Genomic DNA, 20,524 nt, shown 5'->3' with positions numbered 1-20,524 from the left:
TGGAGACTTCGCGGGACCTCCGCCCTCGCGCCTCTCCGCTCCCCCGGCAGTGCTCCGGAACGCCGAGGCCCAGAGTTTGTCCTGGTTCCGATTTAGACTCAGACTCCAACTTTAGCTCGGATCGCTGGGCCGTGTCATCTGGACGCAGACCGCCCACTCCCCAGCCTGGAGTTCCAGCTCTGTGCCTGCCTCACTCTCCCTGCTTGTCAGGATCCACTTCCTCCAGCTGAGGGGCCTGGCCTGGCTGCTGGGAGTCGCTCGGCAGATGTCAGGGCTTAGGACAGAAGTCAGGGGGCCGGGAGGGGCGAGCAGCCTGAGCGTGAGGCAGTGCTCTGTGTTCGAGGACAGCGTGGTCCATCCCATGACAGGCGCACAAAATACATCTTGAATCACATTCGGTTCATAAAAATCTTCCGGTGCTGCGGTGTCTTTGTCTTTCATAATTTGGGATCTTCCTTTCTTTTTGTAAACTCATTAAGTTTTCTCAGGGACTTTCCCGGGCAGATAAGCTTTAACCACATTGGACTTGAAACTGTGTGATTTATAATCTGAGGTTTGGAGTGAATGCTAAAACGTCCAAGGTCATTTTAACCTTCCTTAAAAATGTTAATTACTAGGCTACCTGTGGCCATCAGTTTGGCTCATCCCACATCCGTAGAAGTTTCAAAATGAGGTAGTTTGAAAGGACCATTATTCTTAAGGTTTGTGGAGAGGACCAGGGAGGCGCTGGTCTCACTGACAGAGGGTGATGAAGATGCATTCAGTAGCTAGTGCCCTTTTATCACTGGACAACTGGAGCTTTCCAAACTTTTTTTTTTTTTTGGTGACTTTCTGCATAACTTATTTGGACTTTATCAGTCAATATATCGCAGTATGGGAGCAAGTTAGTCCTCCGTAGAAATGCAGTGGCCTTTTAGAACAATTAAGCAGGTTATTTTAAGAGAGAACAACATGTTTTCCAAAACAATAAGTCGGTGGAAACAAATAGCAGGAGTGTTTGGCAAGCGCTTTTGGATGTGCTACAAACTCGTCTCCCTTGTTACTTATTTTTATTGATAAACATCCCTAATGCTTGTCTTGTCTCTGACTTTCTGCCTCAAATTATGTAACTTCTAGGAGACTAACTTCCGTGATAAACTTTTCAAATAAATGTATTGCAAATCAGATTTGAAAACTGAAGCCCCGCTGCATTTCTGTAACTAATTTTACTTATTTATCCCTTAGGTTTTTTTGCCTAGTTTTTGATTTTTTTTTTTTTTTTGAATCGGGGATCGAACTCCGGACCTTGCACTTGTGAAGAAGGCAGTGGAAACAATGAGTTAAATCCCCAGCCCTTAGTTTTTGATTTTAAAACAAAGTGTCAAATTTATGTTGGAGATAGATTGGATTAAACTGATTAAGATCACCTACTTTTCTTTTTCAGCAGGTTTCCATTTTGTTTTCTACACGATTTGGAGTGATGTGAAAGATTGTCTTTTTTCGGTAGGATTTTAAAATAGCATATCATCCTTTCCCATGCACATTTAATGACAGTGAACCTCACAGTTACAGTGACTGGAAACCGCATAGGTATAACCTGAGCTTTAGAAGGTTTTTTTTCAGTTAACACATTTTCATTTTGAGTACAATTAAATATGGATGAAACATTTTTAAAATTTGAAGGCTGTTTCGTAGACATGAAATTCTGACATCAGATGGTTAAAAATGACTTTGTAGTCTTAAAGTTGACAAAGTTTCTTTTACAAAAAGTCTCAACAGAGTTAGCATTTCTTCAGCAGCCTGTATATAGTGAAATAATCAGTGTTGAGCATGTTACTTTAACGTTCCGAGATCATCTATTCTAAATGAATTGTCCCTTGTATGAAAGTAAAGCATTGAACACATTTGACAGTATGACCCTGTGCATAGTTTACCCCGTCATTTTAGGGTGAGTGTTTCCCAGTACCAAATTAACACAGAACCACCATGTTTGAAAGAATTAGACTAGTTTTCCGAACCAAACATAATCATGTGCCTTAATGTTTAATTCTAGGTGGTCACACAAATATGAGTATTGAGTCAGGCAGACCTGGTTTCAAATCTCTCTGGAACCTTGGGAAAGTTCCTGGGCCTTGCCTTACTCTCAGTTTTCCCATCTGCAAAGCGGGACTAATATTAGGCAAGGCACTTTTTAGGGCTTTAAAAGCATAGAAAGAAATAATGCTTTATAAACTAAAACTTGCTACAGTGTTGGTAAATAATAGCTTCATAAATACCATTTTCTTTTATTAAAGTAATTTTTTTTGAGACAGGATCTTGCTATGCAGTCCAAGTTGGCTTTGAACTCACTGTGTAGTCGAGGTTGGCCTCGCACTTATGGTGATCCTTCTGCCTCAGCCTCCTGAGCACTGGAATTATAGGCATGTGCCATCATACCCAGCCCATTATTAAAGTTTTACATCATAGATTCAAATAATTTTCAGTGCCTACCATGATTTGTGAGATATGAAATATACTTAATAAGTAGTTGGGGAATAGAAGAATTTTGCAAGTTCATAATTGTAGGAGTAAAGTAGATAAAAACTAAGGTGGAAGTCTGTTAAGTCCCCAGGTATTCTAATATTGTTAGATATTTTTGGGTGGGAAACTTCACTTGAAAAAGATCAAGTAAAGGATGTGTTTTGTTAGGTTTCTAATTCTGAATTTGGATTACAAATTTTTCTTTTTACAGTAGTCTTAAAATACTGTATGTGATTTTTCAATTTAAATCAGGACAAGTAAGATAGTAATCCTTTAAGTCTTAAGAGTGCAAATTGGTGATTATAATTCTTGGAATTTGTTTCCAGAGAGACTGTCCTAGGGGCAAGTTAATCTTTAATGAGTTGTATTTTTATTAGTAGAGAAATTCTTCTATGCAATGGACCAAAAATCCAGTGAAGTTAAAATATGGGCAGTAGGGTAGTAGTCACAGAAATAAAATATCATTCTTGGATGATCACTGAATCCTAAAATAATTGGTAGACAGCATAAAAACCACCAGACCAAAATGTGGGGAAAATAACTAGTTTTTTTCTGTATTTTTTTTTCTTTTCTTTTTTGTTTGTTTAATAACTTACCTTAGAACAAACATTAATACTGTCTGACATTTTTGTTGGAATATAAATGACAGCTATTGATTTTAGTCAATAAGTTTTTAAGTGGGAATTTATTTTTTAGTTTCAGAAGTCTGTTGCCGACCTTGGGATAAATACCATGGACAGCATTTTTTAGTGATAAAGTAAAATCATTTTAAACTTTAACACTGAACTTAAATTCAGATTTCATGCTTCATGTGAGATAATAGTGTTGATTCATTTAAACTGATTAAATGTGAGTTATGATATGTAAAAACAAGGAGAGTGTTACAGAGGAAAGTGTGGGAGGAAGTAGGAAATAATTGGGTGAAGAGAGCCAGAGATAGTCTTGGTGCAAGAGTACCGAGATGTAAACACAGATCTACTATATTAATACTTTTCTTTTTTCATTAAAGACATATATATGGACCATAAAATTAAGAGTTTAAACATAAAATTTAGTCACATTAAGCATTTTCAAAGTTCTGAGTCTCTTATTTTTGCAAAACAGAAAATACAGGGGAAAAGATGGCCTGTTTGCTGTGAAGGGAGACTGACATCTGGTGGGCTCTCTCGTGCTGCTGCAGGAGACTTTGGAAAATGTGTTGCGTCTCTCCAGTGCCAGGCAGAACTTGGGTTCTTTACTGCTGCTTGCCTGAGTCACAGACCTGGTTAACAAAGCAGAGGCCGTCACACATCACTGATAAAAAGTATGCACAGTAACCATGTTATCTCTTTAATTCAACAAACTTTAATGGGGTTGATTTTGTGGTTTGGTAGAGGTAATAATTTGTAGATATTGTTGTGGGAGGGTAAAGAAACGTGAAGCAAAAAATATTTAAAAATAAGGGGGCACTGAAAATAAAGAGTAATGCTTAAGTGAATAGAGCTTTCTAAAGCTGATGCTTAAAAAAAAGGTAACAGACAATAAGAACAAATCCGACAACTTTATGAAGCTTAGTGGTTAAGTATGCAAGGCCAGATCTACATTTGAATCTTTGTGTTACCTTCAAATAAGAAAGTTGAGAAATTTTATTACTTGCAGCTCTATTTCTAAAAATGGGTGTTAATAAAAGTTCTTACATCCTGAGGTGGTTGTGACAATTAAAAGAAGAACGACAATTAATAGTAAAATATCACAGTTTAGGCCACATAGGAAGTACTGAGTAAATGAATCATGATAATTAATTTTTTATAAACCATAATATAGGAAAATACTATATTGATAATCAAATTTATTGGAAAGTAGATATAATGTTTTTATGATTAATGAACATTCACAACTATCTAGATAATATTATTGGCCTTACTGATAGTTGTGTGGAGTGGATTAGCCTTTGTAGTAAAGTAGAGTAAAACATCGCTAGACATGACCTTGGAATTCTGAGTTTTTCTCAGGATGGATGAGAAGGATTCTTATCACTCTTTGGTTGTAATTGTTCTTGCTTTGAATATTTTTTATTCTTTGAATGGTCCTGAGTCATTCCATTTGATATTTTTACTAATTCAATTATTTTCTCTTCTTGTAATGTGTTACTCTGGGCTTGAATCATTTACTGGTATGTAGAAAGAAGCTTTTTGAAAGTAAATGCACTGCCTGAGATAGCATGTTCTGTTTGTTCACCTGTAAAGTGGGTAATATAATGGTCCCACCTGGGGGTGATGTAAGCCCTGAGTAAGAGGATGCATGTGAAATGCTTATCTCAGGGTCAGGCACTTTGACACTTAGCGATCATTAGTGTAGCAGCAGCCAAGGCAGCGTCCCATATGATGGATAAAGATTTCAGAATGCTAGAAAATAAATACTTACCAGGTCATTTAATTTTAAAAAAGTGCATGTGTGTCCTTTTTTTTTGGGGATGAGTATGTGTTTGACTTTTTTTTTTTTAGTTAAAGACTTCCTTAAAAAACATTCATAGGGCAATTAAAGTTGAGTCAGTGCAGAATTGAAAGGTAAATTTGCATCATGGACTCATTGGAAAAACACATCAGAGGTTGTGTGGCTTGGCAGTGCGAGGCTTGGGGACTTTCCTTAGACTGGCTGGGCGGGGGGCTCATGCTTTGCTCTCTGTAGAAGCCTGTGCACTTCATACTTGGCACTCTGAGTAGTTGTGCACACATTCATCAGACGTCTCTGTGAGGAGTTTTGGTTCAGTTGATCATTGTTAAGTTCAAACATAGTTAGAGAGGTTTGTTTTATCGATGACTTTTACAGGCAGGAATGTATTTGGCTGAAGCCAAGAGAAACTCTAACAGAATAGTTTACACAACCCAGGAGTTTATCTTCTCCACCTAACAAGAAGACTGGGGCTAAGTGGTCCAGACTTCAGTAGCTGCTTAGGAACTTCAAGGAGTGTGCCATCTTCCTTCCCTGTCACTTTCATTGTCATCAGCCTGGGGATTTTTATCTCCTGAAAGTTCCACCTGTGTTTCTTTGGCCATTGTTTGTTGTAACAAATTCTGAGAATGTGTCCATTTGAATCAGGCAAGGAAAGACAGATTGGATGCTGAGTGATTCAACTCATAGTTTCCCCATGGCAGGCAAAGGCAGAGGAATACTGTGACCCAAATTCTCAGTATGACTAGAGCCAGTTTACCTGGTCAGAGACTTTGGACTGCATTGATAATCTTAGAAACTTAGATTGTTTGGTAATAGTTATATATAGGTAGAACTTCCTTCTTAGTGCAATCCACGAGTAAACTTAAATCTCAAAGAAGAAATAACTTTAGCATCCAAAGTTGTTCTTATCTTAGTACTCCTTTTACAAATAGGATCTTTTGCATGCTGGGCGTATAATCTCTGAATAAGTGAGCTATAACTCTAGCCCCTGGAACTATCTTTTTTGTCTCCATTCTTTGGTCCATATCTAATGTTTTATTTATCAAAAATTACGTGATACAACACAAAGGCCCATTTTATTTTTTATTACTCTGATATATCTTCTGTCCTCCCTTTTAGAATTGACTGGTTCAGTATAGTTCAGACTTCCACACTTTTGGCTTTTCCACAGATTGATCATTCTAGTTCAGCCAACAAAGCTGGAATTTGTTCAGAAGATGAAGTCATTTTGGAGGCAGTTTGATAGAATTATCTTCAAGTTTGTGCCATGTTATGCTATTTGAAGTTGTCCAGAGTGATGAGCTAAAAAATATTCCACTTGGCTTATCCTGAGTTTATTTCCTCTAATTTAAAATAGAGTTCTCACTTAAAAAAGTGAGTGAGGTAGGTGATGGTGAATATGCACATTTCTTTATATAAAATGCTTAATCAGCTACAAGGGACAAAACACAATTTTAACACTAATTTATATATCACTTGCAGTGTGTGGGAATGACTTTAGCAAGGAACTTTTGTTATTGTGCTGCAAGGGTCACCACAGTTGATTTAAATCTTTTTTTTTTTTTTTTTTTTTTTTTTTTTTTGGTACTGGGAATTGAACTTGGGTCTTTGCGCTTGCAAGGCAGACAACCAAACCATTGAGCTAAATCCGCAGCCCTGAATCTTTTTGATACTAGTATTTAGGGCAGTGCCCAAAATTTAGAAAACCATTAGTGGAACACTTTGTTATACAGTTTTACATCTTTTTCCTACCTATTAATCTACTAATTAATGACCGTAGGTGATGAAGGTGCATATATATAACAAGTATTATATCCTGTTCTCATTTTTGATCTGGCGTATAAAAAAATGCTCAGTTGCTAGCATTTAGGTTGTTTCTCTATACTAGTAAAAAAAAAATCTAGTCTGCAATTTGAGTTGATTTGGAGTTTAACTATCTTTCCTCTTTCTCCTCCTCCTCTTCTTCAGTGCTGAGGATTGAATGCGGGGCCTTGCACATACCAGGCCAGTGCTGTATCACAGATTTACCTCCCCAGCCTTTTAACTACATTTCTTGTAGGTGGCGGTGCCTAAATGTAGGATTTGGAAATTAGCCAATGATTTAATTTCTCTGATTTTTTGGTATTTTATTTACTTATTTATTCTCTTCAGTTTTTATTTTTATTATTTATTTATTTATCTATTTATAAATCAATCTTGAGACCTTGTGCTTGTGAGGCAGGTGGCGGAACCACTGAGCTAAATCCCCAGCCCTTGTTTTTATTTTTATGACTACATGTTTGCCTTAAATAATGATTACATTTTTATGGGGAGTTGATACATATATAACACATCTCAATTCTTTTTCTTCATCCCCTTTTCTTCTTCTCTGCTTCCTCCATCTCTTGATGCTCTTTCCATTTGAAAAAAATATATGTTCCTACTTTCAATTATCTTTCTTTTATTTTGCTCTTTATATTTTGGATTTCTCATACAGGAGAAATCATTTGGTATTTCAGCTTATGTGTCTGATTTATTTCAGTTAACATTATGGTCTCAAGGTGCATCCATTTTCCCACACATGTATCCTTCTTTATAGACTCAGATTTATGCTTCTTTATAGCCAAGTAGTGTACTCCATTTTTTATATACGCCACATTTTCTTTATTCACTTATCTGTTGATGAACATATTGGCCACTTCCAAGATGTAGCTATGGTGAATTGTGCTAGAAACATGGATTTGCAAGTATCACTGCAATATGAAACCTTTGGGAAAATGCCCTAGAAGGAGAATAGCTGAGTCAAAAGGAATTTCTGTTTTTGGTTTTTAGAAGAATCTCCGGACTGATTTTCGTGGTAGTTGTACTAGTTTACAATCCCTCCAACAATGTAGAAAGGTGCCGTGCCCCGCCGCCCCATCATCTTTGCCAGCATATGTTGCTGGTTTCATGATGATAGCTGTTCTTTGTGAAGTAAGATGGAATCTCAGTGTTGTTTTAATTTTGATTTCTCTAATGGCCATTTTTTTCATGCATTTATTGGACGTTTTGTACTTTTGAGTAGTGTCTTTTCTTTTTGGTCGCCCATGTTTTGATTGGGCTTTTTGCATGGTGGGGGGGGGCGCTCTAATTCTTTTGAGTTCTTTATATCATCTAGGTATTAGTCCTCTGTCCAAGGAGTAGTTGGAAAATATTTTTTCCCATCTGTAGAATTTTTTTGTTCACTCTCTTTGTTGTTTCCTTTGCTGTGCAGAAGCTTTTTAATTTGAAATGATCCTATTTGTTGATTCTTGCTATTTTTTGTGCAATTTCGATTCTGTTTGGAAAATCCTTGCATGTGCCTATGGCTTTAAGAGTTTTACCTATTTTATCTTGCAGTAGGTTGTGTTTTAACATTTAGATCTTTGATCCATTTTGATTTTAATTTAGTACACGGTGAGAGATAAGAGTGTAGATTCAATTTTCTGCATGTGGATAGATAGTTTTCCTAGTGTTATTTGTTAAAGATGTTATCTTTCTTCCAGCATAATGTTTTTGGCCCCTTTGTCAATGATCAGATAGCTGAATGTGCCTGGAGATGTTTCTCCATCTTCTAGTCTGTTCCAGTGATCCACATGCCTGTTTTTGTGCTGTACCATGACATTTTTATCACTGTAGCTACGTAGTGTAACTTGAAATCTGGGATTGTGATGCCTCCTGCTTTGCTTTTTTTGCCCAGGATTGCTTTTGCTATTCTGGGTCTTTTCTGGTTCCATATGAATTTTTTTTAAAATTGAGTTTATTGGTACATTTTAGGTATACAGTACAGTACAGTTACAGTCATTATTGGGATCTTGTACCTTTATATATGAATTTTAGGATTGCTTTTTCTCATTCTGTGAGGAATACTGTTGGCATTTTGATTGGGATTGCCTTAAACCTGTATATCAGTTTTTGAAGTATGGCCATTTTAACATTTTGGTTATGCTTATCCAGGAACTGGGGAAATCTTTCCATTTTCTGATGTCTTCTTCGATCTCCTTTTCAGAATACTGCAGTTTTCATTGTAGAGTTGTTTCATTTCCTAAGTTAATTTCTAAGTATTTGATTTTTCTTGATGCTGTTGTTAATGGTATTGTTTTCCTAATTTCTTTCTCAGTGTGTTCACTATTTTACAGTAACACTGTTGATTTGTGTGCTGATTTTGTATCTTGCTATGCTCCTGAAATTTGGTATTGTTTTCCTAATTTCTTTCTCAGTGTGTTCACTATTTTACAGTAACACTGTTGATTTGTGTGCTGATTTTGTATCCTGCTATGCTCCTGAAATTTGGTTATTCTAGGAGTCTTTTGGGGGGAATTTTTTTTCTATGTAGAGGATCATATTGTCTGCACATAATGATAATTTCATTTCTGCCTTTCCTGTACATATCCCTTTTATTTCTTTTGCCTGATTGCTTTGGCTAATATTTTGAGGACTATTTTGAATAGCAGTGGTAATAATGGAATACTTGTTCCTGATTTTAGAAGGAAAGCTTTCAGTTTTTTTCCATTTAGTATTATGTTGGCAGTAGGTGTGTCTTAGTGGCTTTTATCAGATTGAGACAAGGTTCTTCTATACCTATTTTCTTCAGGGTTTTTCTTTTTTATCAGGAATGGACATCGGATTTTGTCAAAGGCTTTTGCTCCATTGTTGAAATGATCATATGGTTCTTGTCCTTGCTTCTATTTATGTGATATGTACATTTATTGATTTGCATATGTTGAACCATCCTTTCATCCCTGGGATGCCTACTTGGTCATAATATATGATCTTTTTGAAGATTTGTTGCATTCTATTTCTCAGGATTTTTTGAGGATTTTTGCATCTATATTCATAGAGAGATTGGCCTGTAGTTACCATTTTTTGGTTGGATTCTTAGCTGGTTTTGGAGTCAGGGTAATGCTGGCCTCCTTTAGTTGAAACCTTTCAGTTTCACTAAAAAATTTGAAGAGTATTGTGGAATTCAGCAGAGAATTTATCAGGACTTGAGCTTTTCTTGGTCGGTAGAGTTTTTTTTTTATTATTATTATTACTGCTTCAATTTTATTGCCTATTATTGGATTATTCAGTATTTTTCTATCTTCTTGGTTCAGTTTTGATAATACATTTAAATCTAGGAATCTATCCATTTCTTCTGAATTCCCCAACTTACTGGCTTACAGGTTTGCCATGTATTTGCTAATAATAATCTGGGTTCTGGCAGTGTGTATCATTTCTAATTGCATTAATTTGGGTTTTTATCTCCTTTTGAGGGTAAGATTGGCTAAAGGTTTGTCTCTTTTGTTCTTTTGAAGAACTAGCTCTTTGACTGATTCTTTGTATTTTCTTGACTCTATTTCCTTGATTTCTACTCTGATTTTATAATTTCTTTGTACTAGCTTTGAATTTAGATTGTTCTTGTTTTCTTAAGACTGAGGTGTATCATTAGGTTATGTATTTACATTTGCTTTCTTTTGTCTGATGTGGGCTTTTACAGGTATAAACTTTCCTCTTAGTACTTCTTTCATTGTGTCCTGTAAGTTTTGATAAGTTTATTGGCATCATCCTTTAGTTATAGGAACTGTGTTATTTGATTTCTTCTGTGAACCATTGATTATTGTTCAAGAGTGTATTGTTTAATTTCTATGTGTTGGCATAATTTCTGTGGTTTCTTTTACCATTGAGTTCTAGTTTCATTGCCCTATGATCTGATAATATGCATGATATAATTTTGGTTCTTTTACATTTACTGAAGCATCCTTTATTGGCTAGTTTGAGGTTTATTTTGGAGAAAGTTCCATGTGCTGCTGAGAAGAATGTTTATTTTGTTGGAACATTCTACAGATGTCTAGTAAGTCCATTTGTTTAAAGGTTTTGTTCAGCTCTGATATTTCTTTCTTGATTTTTTTTTTTAGTGATCTCTTTGTGACAGTGGGATATTGAGGTCCTCCACTGTAATTGTATTTGCATTTATCTGATCTTTTTGGTCCAGTAGTATTTGTTTCATAAGGTTAGGTGGTCTGTTGTTCTGTGCATATATGTTAATAATTGTTCTCTTCTTATTGAATTGTTCTGTAACCAATATATATAGTAACCGTCTTTGCGTCTTCCAATTGGTAGTGGCTTAAAGTTCACTTTGTCTGAAAATAGTATAGCTACTCCTACTTGCCTTAAATTGGTAGTGGGTTTCCATCGCCTGAAATACTGTTTTCCATCCTTTGATTTTGTAGTCTGTGATTTTCTTTTTGGGTTAAATGTGTTTGTTGTACACAGCATTCCATTAGATTTTGTTTATTTAATTAATTTATTTTCCATGAGCTGCCAAGGGCTTTATTGAATGAGAGGTAATATTTAATTTTCCATATTCCACCCTGCATCCAAAGTTTCAGAGAGTGGCCTAATAACCAATGGGTCTCCAGAGTTTGAGGAACCAGAAAAGGGGAGTATTCTTTGCATAAAAATATATATAGATTATAATGTAGAAAAACAAAATTGCAGACAATACAGATTGAAAAAATTCTATGAATTAAAAAATTTATATATCACTCACTTATACAATTAGAAAAAGTGAATTACATATGCATTTGGAGATCTATTTAGAGTAAGTATTTTATGCATTGTATGGAAGGATGTATATAAAAACATTTAATATGATTTCATAAACAGAACAGAATGAGGTAGGTACATGTATAAAGCCAGAGGATTCAATTTTAGCTTGATTTTTTATTTTTATTAGATATAATGAAATAAATGCAAGCTTTCAAATTGTGTATAATATGGATTTCTATATAGTTCCCCCAATTTCTCAAATCTGTTATTCTTAGAAGATGAAATAATTAATCAGTAAATCTATTGCTTTTTTCTTATGCGTGAAAATGGGAATTTTTTTCTTAGTTTTTAAAAAGTACAGCCCCACATAATAGTTTTTACAAGACATGTTTTGTTTCTATATCAGGTACAATTTTAAGCTTTCGAAGTGCAGATGAAACCAACAGAAGTGTGACACCTACCTTTGTGTGCTTCTGTTCTACCTTGGGGTCATATCTTCCCTCTTTCTCAGTTAGCAATCTCTCAAGAAGATTCTTGAAGAACATAATTTCAAATGACTGTATATTCCCCTGAGACAGTGTACTGTGCTTAAATGTTATAACACTAGAATATTTTCTGTGTGACCAGACAATGGAAAGAGCCTATTATTTCTACTTAAAATGTTCAGGACTCAGATCCTGGCCCTGTCATGTTAGCTGTGTGGCCTGGGGCAAGTTAATGACTACTTTGAACTTCAGTGTCCTCATTTCTTTTATTTCTTTTCTTTTTTTGGTACTGGGCATCGAACTCGGGACCTTGTACTTGTGAGGCAGGTGGCAGCATCACTGAGCTAAATCCCCAGCCCCAGTATCCTCATTTCTAAAGTGAGGATTGTGTGGGCTAGTAATACTGTATATAGAACATCCAATCAAGACATGGCCTTAATGAATATTAATAATGCTGTTCCAAGCATGTTTACCTAAAATCCTTTTATTGATCGTTTGATATTCTCATTGGAAAAGTTCTTACCAGTGAAACTTTTGGGCAAAGGTCATGGACATTCTAAGGCTCTAAATCTATTTTGCAAAATTAATTTTTAGGAATGTTTTCAGGTTAGAAAGAAGAAACACATTTTCAGGATAGCTGCTTCCTACATTTGTGATCCTGACAGACTTGCTTATTTGAGGTAGAAGTTGTGATATATTAGGAGAAATTGAGTTATCAATAGAGTTAGCATTCTGTTTTGCCTTCTTCACTGAAAAAATTTAAGTGATGCTTACCTTATCTGAGTAGCATGTCAGTGGATCAGTATTTCTTAAAAATTTGTGTGCATTAAAAGCACTTGTGGAATTTATTTAAAAAGTCAAACTTGGGACCTGTCTCAAAAAGTCTACATTCTTTAGGTCTGAGGGTAGTGGTTGCAGGGATCTGTGTTTTGAAAAGAATTTTGTATAAGTTTAATGTAGGTGGTCCCAGGGCCACACATTTAGACGCATTACTAAGGTTAACCACCACCATTTGAAGATGGTCAAATAATTTAAATTAAGATTAAGATTTTTCTTTCTTTTCTTCCCTTTATTCTTGAAGCTAATTATTTCTCCGCATTATTAAATCATCATTAAGCATCTTAGTCCAGCATACCTGCATGTTATTTATAGTGGTTTGTTGGAAGGAACTTGGGGGAACAGCATACACCTATTTATATTCTGGGGAAGGAGAGATATTAACATAGTGCATTCAGTTTTCTTACACATTTCTGTTAGGCATAGTAGCTGCTTAATTTATAAAATAATTTAAAAGTATGTTTTTATTATAGAAATTTTAAAAGTATGAAGAAAACTTAAGAAAATAATCATCAGTAATGTAACATTTCTATGCCTTAAAATATAGTCCTTGAGTATTTCTGTATCATTTATATAGTGCTCTTACAGCATTAGTTACTGTTTTTCATTCAGTATTTAAATTTTTTTTGTATTTCATAGTAGTTTTCAGAAATACAAATTTATGGTTGAATGATAGCACATTGGTTGAAAAACATTTTTTTTTCTCTGTTGTATACCACCTTATAGAGCCTTTTTTCTTTTTAAACTATGATGAAAAAATTTTGAAGAATATGTGTACTAAATAATGAAAACAGGGCTGGGGCTTTGACTCAGTGGTTCCACGGCCTGCCTCACAAGTGCAAGGGCCCAAGTTCTGTCCCCGTTACCAAAATAAAGCAAAACAAAAAACCAAAAAAACAAGAATGAAAACAGAATCTGACTTGAGTCGGATTATTATGTGAAAAGTACTGTTTTTGGTGCTTTATTCCTATTCAGTCTTTTCAGCCTATTGGTAATGACCCATGAGACATATATGCTGTTGGGATGTGTTACTTTTCAGAAAGAAAGCTATGCAATTTTAAAATTTATAACCCTTACTTCTTTCTGGAATAATCAGTGGACCTAGATATCAGCTTCCTCTTAAGAGTTGTAGAGCCTGGACTCTTCACTTGATGTGTCTGAGTTCATAATGCCTTCAGGAGAGCCAGCATTGTCTACACTAATTCCAGAATTCCTTACTGGAATTCAGAGCATCTTGGTGGTAAATGCTGGGGTGGGTTAGTATTCTCATTAAGAGTGCAAACATTCTTTAACTTTGGTAGTTTTCTTATTTTCCCTCTTTGTGAAACAGGGATAATAATACCTCTCTGTAGAGTTATTGTGAAGATTATATGATAATGTTTATAAAGTTGACTCACAATTGGTGCCCTCTAAATGGTCTGTATTTTTCAAATATATCTTCTGCTTTTCTCTAGTATCTAGCCCAGTGCTGAAAAATGGATGGACTGTGTTTATAAAATAAATGATCCATAATGGGTCTGAATTAAAACCTTTGTCCCTTTTTGGGCTAATGGACCTAGCATTGACCTCTTGGAATGGAACCTTAAAGCTAGGGCATGTGCTTGGTGTTGAGAAACATTAAACAGTTCTTCCTTATAAGTAAGGTACAACCCTTCTCTGTGTATAATGGTCTTTTTTTGTCCTCAGTCTAGGACAGTGATGGTGAACCTTGCAGCATTTTCAATGATACAATTAGCCCACTTTGGCATGTGTGCCATAGGCTCGCCACCACTGGTCTAGGAGATATGTAGAATGTTGTACCATTAGTGATAATACTTTAGTGTGATTTTCAAACAGGGATATGTAAAACTTAATTCAGATGAATTAAAGCTGAATAATTTATATCTGTATCTGATCTGGATTAGTTATAAATTGAAATTTGTCCAGGTTCACACAACTTTTCAATTTAGTTTCAGCCATTGTATTATTTTGTTCTTAGCATAACATACCTCAAAATATTGTTTAAATATGATTTAAGGCACCTCAGATAAGAGATGCCTTTTCTCTCTGAAAAAACAAGTCTTCTATATCAGTTCATGCACTATACTAGATTACCACTGAGTTTTTTTGAGTTAGAAGAAAGAACCTACTTTTCTCGGTAGAGTGGTTGACCAGCAGTCAGGTGACTTGAGGCTCATGATAGATGCAGCTCTCTGTATATGAGCTGTGTTGGAAGGACTTTATCTTGAGCTGTACCACACACAGGAGCACTAACAGTGGATGGGGAGGAAGAGTGAGGCTAGTTGGAGTGCATGGGCTTTGGAGGAGAAATTGCTCACATGACAGCTAACCATGAGCTGGGTTTTCAGATACCTTGTAAGTCAGATTGTAGCACCCTGAATTCTGTGGGCTAGGTACTAGATAATTTAAGTTTTTTTTTTTTTTATAGGAATTGAGTAGAGATTGCAGTGTGCACCATAGTTGACACTTTTTGGTGTTGACATACCGTGTCAGACAACAGATAACGAAAAATTTCTGACTTGTATTTTTTTTGACACATTTTCTTCTCCTCTTCCAATGTGTTTAGTTATGAAGCTTCTTTATTCCATGATTTATATCCAACAGCTAAACCACTAGAGTGACATACCAGGGGTATGTGATAATGTTCATCGAATTAGAATCTGAAGTAAAAATAAAGACATATGTCCAATTTTGAGTATTTTCAGAGTTGTTTTATATTGACAACTAACATTTTTTTTTATATAAGACCATCAACGCTTATATTATCCATGTTCTGAGTTGGTTCTTTTGTCATTTTCTATGCTTCCTTGTTAGAAGTACCATTTGAGGCAAAGTCAGTGTTTTGACAGGTATTTTATTTTAGATAGGGTCTTGCTTTGTAGTTCTGGATGGTCTTGATCTTATATGTAGCTCAGGCTGACCTCAAACTCATGGTGATCCTCCTGCCCCAGCCTCTTGAGTACTACTAGGGTTACAGGTGTCTGCCACCACACCCAGCTGGCAAGCTTTTACTTTCTTTTAAATTAGTTAATTGTAATGTTTTAATTTTATAAAGTCAGAAATATATGTTTGATTTGAGTGTTGCAAGAGGAGTATAAAGAAGCATTCAGTTTAATCCAGGGAGTTAATTTTTTTATATAGAGAAAGAAAATACAATAGTATTGCAAATCTGTAGAATTGTACTTTTCCTAGGGAATCTATACTTTAAGTAAAACATTATTGATTACCTCCAAAAGTGTTTTCACTATCAGAAAATGGACATCTGGGGTATATTATCTCTGCAAAGTATATTTAGCCCTGTCAAAGCAACCAAACAAACAAAAACCTAGAATGATTTTAATGTAAAAGGAGTTCTGTATAAATGGCCAGCTTTCAAGCTTGTGAACATTGTCTCATAAGTTGTTTGGCAATAGTGAGGCGATCTACAATTGGAAACTGTTGCATGTGTTGGAAACATATCATGAGTGCATGTTATAGGACTCACGTATGAATGAGACTCTTCAGAAGGAGTACAGTCTAGTGAAATGTACTCACTATTAAAACAAAGCAAGATCCTACAGGGTCAGGGCCTACTTTCTTAGTGTGCATTTTAGCCTGAGGTTACCTGGCTTCACCCCATAAGACAAGGACATGAGATAAGGGATTAAGTCTAACAGGTGCTATTTAGTTTGTTACTGCTGAGGATGTCTGGTGCTTCTCATGTACTAGAGACTATGTATTTAAACCATCCACTTAAGGAATTAAAAGATAAAGGGTAGACATTTGCCTATCATCTGGTGACCTCTTTGAGGAGGATCTCAAGTAGCCCCTTGGAAACTGTCCTTCCCTGCACTTGTAAGTTGCATATATTTGACACCTACTGGCCCCCTGTGGGCATCCAGCAGACAACCAAGGGAAAAAAATGAGAAGTGTGTCTGGTATAAGCTTGAGATGAGGCATGCGAGTCCAAAGTGGGCTGATACTTAATGCAGAGCTGTTTACTGTAATCTGGCCAGAATCAAACAGAACATAATGGGGAATGCCAGTGGAGATGGTATATAAGCTGTTGTGTCCAGCTCGGTGTCTTTATATGTTTTATTTATTTATTTTTGGGTTTTTTGAGACAGGCTCTTGCTGTGTAGCCCAGAATGGTCTCAAACTCGTGGCATTCCTCCTACCTCAGCCCCTGGAGTGCTGTCATTATAGATGTGCACCACCATGCCCGGGTGTGCTGCCACTCCCAGCTACTCTAAATTCTGACAACGGCAACAACAAACATTCACAATAGGAGAGGTGAAAATGAGTATTTAAGATATTTCATATCTTTTGCTTTAAATAAAAAATTACTGTACAATCGTTAATGTGAAATAGGAAGAAAAGGACTAAAGGAGTAGGGGAAAGTGTGAGGGGTAGGGGAAAGAAAAGAAGGGAGAGGAAAAATATGAGAAAAAGAAAAAATGGAAACAAAGTCTTTGTAAATGGGAGGGGTGGAGGGGTTGAAGAGAGGACAGGAGAATGGGGAAAAAATAAGATCCAAGATACATCATGTAAAGGTACAAGTTCCCAATGACAAAAGTAACTGTATTGTATACCTAAAATGTACCAAACTTAATGAAAGAAAAAAGTTTATTTAAAAAAAATTCCTGTGAATTCTTGATGACTGCTGTCGAATATGGTTTATGGATCTCAAAATCTGTCTGCAGTTAGCAAGATATAGGAAAGGAAACCTCAGACTTCATTTAACCAAACAAATATTGACTTAACAACAATATGTGGTCCAAAAAAACCTTTATGACAATGGCAGAAATCAGACAGTGTCACAGTATTCTAGGTAAGCCCAAAATTGGGTTCTACTGCATTGAAACAGGTAACAGATGCTGTTTCATTCCATGTGGGTCATGTATATGTCATGATCTAGAAGAAAAGCCCAATGTATGGTTTCTCTGTTTAGTGTTCTGGATTTTCAGGATTACCCAAGGGACTAGTTTCTGTCTTGCCTGACTCAGAGTGTGGATGATACCTGAGGACACCTGAGAACTACAGACCATTACCAGAGTACCTACAGCACTGCAGGCAGACACAGAGGAAGTAGAAGACTGCAGAGGACAGGGGAAAAATGTACCAGAAAACCTAACAAGCTAGCAAACCTCTCTGACTGTGAAATTACACAAATAAACTCAAAGAAGATTACACAAATAAACTCAAAGAAGATACATTCCTTTGAAAGGTTTGTGAAGCCTTCATTATCTCTAGCTGGGTTGATTTATGAACATCTTTTTCTGTATTTAAAAAATTGGTGCATTTTAGATATGCACAATGATCATATTCATCATAGGGAATCGTTTCTTGGCCTTTTGGCTAAAATCAAGTGTAGTACATTCATTACAGGGAATTTGTGCGTGTATATGCTGTATCTTGTGGCAACAATTTGTTAGCTATGACACCCAAAGCACAGGCAACAAAGGTAAAAATAGATGAATAGGACTACATCAAATTTAGAAACTTATGCACGCAGAGGAAATAACCAGAAGTTAAAGCTGAACCTACGTAATGGGAGAAAATATTTGTAAACCACGTATTTGATAGGGGTTCTTATCCAGAGTATGTAAAGAACTTCTACAACTCAGAACTAATCAAATTAGATAATGGGCCAAGGACTTAAATGGAGATTTTGCCAAAGAAGATGTGCAGATACCTAGCCAGCAAGCATGAAAAAAATGTTGAATATCAAGTAAACATTAGGGAAATTAATTCAGAACCACAAAGATTTATCACCTCACATCCACTAGGATGGCCATTATCAAGACAAGACAAGACAAAACAAAGCAAAAACAAACAAGCCAAAAAATATGTATTTATTTAGAAATTAAAATTGCCGTGTACTGTTAGTGGAAGTGTAAACTAATAAAGCTACTATGGAAAACAGTATGGAGGTTCCTTAAACAATCAAAAATGAAATTACAAAAAAAAAAACTGATCCAGAAAATACCTCTTATAGATATATATCCAAGGAATTGAAAATTGGATCTTAGAGATATTTGCATATCTAGTCTTATTGCACCATTATTTCCAGTAGTCAAGAAGTGGAAAAACAACCTAAATGTAATGTATGCCTCAGTGCAAGGGATAAAAGGAAACATGATTTTATATATCTCCGACAGAATATTACTCAGTCTTTAAAAAGAAGAAATCCTATCATGTGATACAAGGTGGATAAATCCGGAAGGAACTCTGTAAAGTGATGTAAGCCAGTCACAGAACCATAAATATCGAATGATTTACTTAATTTATGCATCTAAAATAGCGAAAGTCTTAGAATAGAAAATAGAAGGGAGTTTGCCAGGGGCTGGAGTAAGAGGAGAGGGGAATTGTTCAGTGGATATAGAGTGGATTGTTCAGTGGATGTATTGCAAGTTGAAGCAGTTGTAGAGATCTAATCCTCAACAGTGTGCATATAGTAAGCACTGCTCTCCATATATGTAAAAATGATTAAGATGGTAAATTTTATATTGTATGAAAAATAATAAACTTGTCTGCTGTTGCCTGTTTTTTTACCTGATGGTACAGATCTGCCTTATGTAATCTTTTATGCTAAGGCACACAGAGAGATCAAAAGTTTCGAAAAAGCAAGAAGAAAGACACTTGAAGAGTCACAACTGGTTATCTTTTGTTAGTATTTTAAAGGAGGGAGTACGTTCAGTATTTCATAAGGATGAAGGAATTCATCTGTTGAAACCTGAACTGTAAGAATTTCCTTCTGAGGCTTGCATAAAAATCAGTCCTCACGAAGGCAGAGTTCTGTGGTAACTCCAGCCTTATAATAGCATTTACATTTGGTGCTAATGTGCACAAAACAGGAAAAAGGATTCAGTTATTTTCAGACTCTCAAATCCAAATGTGCTGAGTAGACATTTCTTTTAAAAAGCAAATATACAGAACAGATTTGTGCCAGTTGAAATTTAAAAGAAATGTTCTTGCATTCCATAGTTAACAATTGTAACAGTATCACTTTCTCAGATTTCCATATTTTTAAAGTAGACTATCATGGTTTGGCTCAGCTACCAGGTTAAATTATTGCTGGCTTGTGAATTCCACTTGGTTACACTGTAATCTTTACCTCTATTGGAAAATATGCTGTATTTTAAATGTTTATTTCAGGCTACTTGGCTTGAAACACCTCTGTTTAGCCTCAAAGCATAGATGTGTATGGATGATCTGTGTTAGGAATCTAAGAAGAAAAGAAAGAAGTATGCTATGAGTTAAAAACACACACTAATAGAGATCTAAGAGATCTCCAAAATGATTTGAAAAGCAGAGTTCAGTGCAACTAAATTATCAGTAATAGGTAGGCGTGATCCTAGTTTTATATTCATACACATAGATATATAAATACATGTCTGTATGTGTTATTATGGATTGACTGTTCTGCTCCCTTTAGAAGTTTTAATATGGAATATCTCAGAATGTGACCTAATTTGGAGATAGGGTCTTTGCTGAGGTAATGAAGTTAAAGTAAGTTTATTAGGGCGGGACTTCAGCCAGTATGATTGGTGTGCTTACAAAAAATGAGAACTTTTAACACAGACATACAGAGAGGGAGGTCCACGTGAAGAGACACAGGGAAGGCCATCATCCATGAGCCAAAGACCGGGTGGTGGCACTCAGCCTTCTCTCCCTGACTACAAGTGAAACTGCTTGCTGACTCCTTGTTTGCGGAATTGTTTTAGCCAGCCAGTTTGTACTGCTTAGTTACAGCAATACTA

General features: G+C 35.7%; 1 protein-coding gene and 1 long non-coding RNA gene across 6 annotated transcripts in view; one reads left to right on the top strand and one right to left on the bottom strand.

Annotated features, from left to right (window-relative positions):
• Positions 1 to 20,524, top strand: part of Bicc1 (BicC family RNA binding protein 1) — a 294,638-nt gene that overhangs the window by 922 nt on the left and 273,192 nt on the right. The gene's annotated exons all lie outside the window — the stretch shown is intronic.
• On the bottom strand, positions 3,610 to 13,944 carry LOC104847650. Its single transcript, XR_776208.2, has 3 exons — positions 13,860 to 13,944; positions 11,922 to 11,993; positions 3,610 to 3,760 (listed from the first exon to the last, which is right to left on the bottom strand). It is a non-coding gene; the product is annotated as an uncharacterized LOC104847650 (long non-coding RNA).

This window comes from Fukomys damarensis, unplaced genomic scaffold (genome assembly GCF_012274545.1).
Source record: "Fukomys damarensis isolate Sample0158 unplaced genomic scaffold, DMR_v1.0_HiC HiC_scaffold_20, whole genome shotgun sequence".
Classification (NCBI taxonomy): Eukaryota; Metazoa; Chordata; class Mammalia; order Rodentia; family Bathyergidae; genus Fukomys; species Fukomys damarensis.
This window is presented reverse-complemented; position numbering and strand designations above follow the sequence as displayed.